This window comes from Lepeophtheirus salmonis, chromosome 7 (genome assembly GCF_016086655.4).
Source record: "Lepeophtheirus salmonis chromosome 7, UVic_Lsal_1.4, whole genome shotgun sequence".
NCBI classification, from domain to species: Eukaryota; Metazoa; Arthropoda; class Copepoda; order Siphonostomatoida; family Caligidae; genus Lepeophtheirus; species Lepeophtheirus salmonis.
This window is the reverse complement of record NC_052137.2, coordinates 28,953,466-28,956,997: the sequence shown is the minus strand read 5'-3', so window position 1 is coordinate 28,956,997 and position 3,532 is coordinate 28,953,466. Positions and strand designations below refer to the sequence as shown.

At 31.8% G+C, this 3,532-nt stretch overlaps 1 long non-coding RNA gene across 1 annotated transcript; it reads right to left on the bottom strand.

The window, feature by feature from the left end:
* Nucleotides 1-365: 365 nt before the first annotated feature.
* Nucleotides 366-3,153, bottom strand: LOC139906048 (uncharacterized). Its single transcript, XR_011781243.1, has 3 exons — nt 2,972-3,153; nt 990-2,918; nt 366-918 (listed from the first exon to the last, which is right to left on the bottom strand). It is a non-coding gene; the product is annotated as an uncharacterized lncRNA (long non-coding RNA).
* Between the last annotated feature and the right edge of the window lie 379 nt (nt 3,154-3,532).

Sequence of the window (3,532 nt, the reverse complement as noted above, 5' to 3'; positions counted from 1 at the left end):
TACAACGAAAAAATAATCGAATATACGAATATAAAATCAGGGATACACTCGTATTTACTACTTGGAATAATTTATTTCCATATTACCAATTCTCTTTTTTGCTGTAAATAAAGTGACTCACAAACAAATGAAATTGCAGGTTGTGGATGTGCAAATGGGTTTATAAAAGAAGCAAAGTCCTAATGCGACGGATATGCAGTATGTATTACGCAGAACAGCTCTTTTCTAGGTTTAATTTTCGACACAGTAACTCGAAGATCCACATCCTCCACATCTACCCTTGATCTTTATTTATTTTTTATATAAGTTAATAGGTAAAAGTCTTGAGCCAAATGGTATAATTATATTTGAAGCTGCTTTAGACAAAAGTGGGTATTCATTAATAACAGAAATCTAGAACTCGTCAAGTGTTTTAGAATCAAAATCTCTTTTTATTTATTAGTCAGTTGCAAGTTCTATAAGTGCATCATATTCCATATCAGACGACAGATGATTAGCTGTGTCAGTAAAAGGGAATTATTCAGTGATATACAATATGGAAAACTGATTGTATAACGATGGAATGACATATTTTTAATACATATTAAGGTCAGATATAATGAATAAAACTAGACAATAGAGGCATAGGTTTTTGTTTGGAGGCAAAGTTCTTTTACCTTCTGGTCTCTCTTTGAGGCCAAATATTTCACTAATTTCCTTAACAATAATGAAAAAAGGGTTTTTATTCTCATAGAATTTGGTTGTTTAGGCCCAAATTACCAACCTCAACAATGCTGACGTCTCATGAAAACGCTCAATTGGTTATTCTTTCCTTTCTTAGCAACTTTTTTTTTTTTTTGATCTGCTGATGTCATCCATGTTTTTTCTTTCTTTCTTTAATGATTTGTACGTCTCCTCTCTTTTTCTTGTTGGTGCTTACTAATTATAGAGTGAATTTAAATGAGACAGAGATAAGTACTTAAAAGTATCTTATATCTGAGTAAATGTACATTATATATTTTTTGTAGATGGGGCTCCGTTTTATGTTTCTACTCTTTTTTCGTTTTCCTTTCTCTCTCCATGGTTGTTGATCTACGTGTGGTCCACTCTAAGTATCCATCAAGAATTAATTAACCATTTAAAAGAGGTTGGTTTTTCTTCATGTGTACATAAATCCAAGTCTAATAATCTCTTTTAATAACTTAAATCTAAACGCCTTGAATGCATTTTGCAATTTGAAAAATATAGATATTTAACATTTTATATTTATAGAGTTGTGTAAAATATAGCCTAGCGGGTTTTGAAAATAAAAGGAATAATCGGATTTGATAAGTACTTCCCCAAGATGTCAGTGCGACGTGAAAAGGCTCTACAGGGTGTTCCAGATAAATTGGGAAAATCTTTAAAAACCATAATATTTTTTATGATATTTGAAAACTACATTTAATGGCATTCAATTATTTATGATGAGATCCCCCTCTCTTGATAACCTCGGCCACACGGTGCCGGAAGCTTTGGCAGGTTCGGGTGACCTCGTGCAGATTCAAATTTGTCATCGTACGGATATTGGACTTCTTCAGGGGTTCAACAGACGAGAGTTACTTGGCAAAGACCTCATACTCTAATCTCACCCAAAGATAGAAATGGCATGTGTTCAGACTGTTTAAAATTAGGGCATTAAAAGTGAGGATATTTTTCTTTGGCCAAGACATCCTGCAATTTTTTGGTCTTCTGGGCCAATAGACTGTCTTGCTGGAAGGTGTAATTTTTGTTCGTTATAAGCCTTTAAAGATTTTCTCAATTTCTCTGGACCACCCTTCTACAATTTATAATTAGTCAATATAAAAGCACAATAATTAATGATATGATCTATTAGAGTGCTATGCTAATAGTATTGTATCGTAGTAGTTTTGATTGTCGTTGTTTTTTTTTTGGTAATTATTTTACATGTTTTTGTCACAAATAGTGGGGCTCTGTTAGAAGACTTTAAACTATAATTTTTAAATATGTTTTTATATGAATGCAAATATTCTTTGAATAAATCTTAAGTAATGAGAAAGAAAAAGGACATGGTAACCCTAATGATTTGAGGAAGGTTTTGGAGAAGAGCAAATAACGTTTTATTAAATCAGCTGTGAGCAGCCATTAAATGAAGGAAATAAACACAAATCGTACAACGTATGTAGCAAGGACACAACTTGGAATAACTCCGTTATTGATCTAAATTCAAGATGTAATTATGATGTTAGGTTTTTTTTTAAATATACACCGTGGTGCACTTCCAAACAAAACCTGTTTTCTAATACAAAAATAATACAGAAACAAAAAAATTGTGCAATGGTAAGACAACAATGGTTTGGGTTAGCTCATAAAAAAGAGCTCAGAAGTTTGAGAAACCTGGGATTAGATAGAAACTTTTTGGTGTGTTGGTCACAATTCGAAGTCGAAACAACGCTGAGGCTATACTCATCTTAATAGGAAATGATTTAGCTTTGATGACAACGAGTTAGTTTTTTAGAGGGGTTATAGATATCAATGTTGTTTTTCTTTTGTTTGGACAGGACTTAACAGTACTAAATAAGTTAAGTTAGTAAGAAATATGTGGATATGGAGAAAAATGTTTGACCCTCTTTCCATCAAAATTTGGAATTGCTCCCAGCTGCCATCAATACATCGTGCCCCCCTCCACCCCAAACAAAGGAATTTTTGTCTTGGACTAGGAAAAATTATTGCTCTGGAAGAAAAAATTTAATGAGAAAACAAGAGTTAAAATTGAAATATTTCCCCACCCCAAAAAAAAAAAAAAAATATATATATATATACCCTGCAGAAATATATAACCTGCACAAATTTGGTTTTGAGTTTTTCTTTCTTGATTCCATAAAGTTCACGTTTTTTGCTACTCCATGTTTTGGATCCCCACTCTTTTGACAAATAACCTAAGACCGAAATAGAATAAAAATTCGATCTGGATCTCAATACTAAAAATTACCCAAAAGAAATAGACTTTTGGCACCTCATTAATAACTACCCATCACATCTTCTTTCTTCGCTTTTTCCGGAGTCGAGAGGAATATGTAATATGTGCCAAGATTTAACTTTATTCAGCATGACTTTTGATAGTTTGGCCGACTCACTCTGTATCGAATTTTTATTTCATATACTTAAGTAGAATATAAAATGATAAATTTATGTGTATTGCATTTTAAGTGTTTTGATTGAAATATCTCTTTTCCAGATATATTCAATTATTACAAAAATAAGGGTATTAAATTTCATTTCTAGACGTTGCATTAATGATGATATAAAAATATTATGCATTAATAAAAAAATGTACTTGAATCGGTACATTTACTTTGATTCATCAATTTTTTTTACAAACTAATCAATTTTTTAAATATATTTACCAGGATTCTTTTACTTTATATGTGTACACACCACGACGTACCTTCGTAACACAAAAGTTTACTCAGTATTTGTTGTCAGGTGTTGATTTTTACCTCTGCCAACAAAGTTGAACGGAGCTTATGTTTTTCCCCCTTACAGCAAAAGT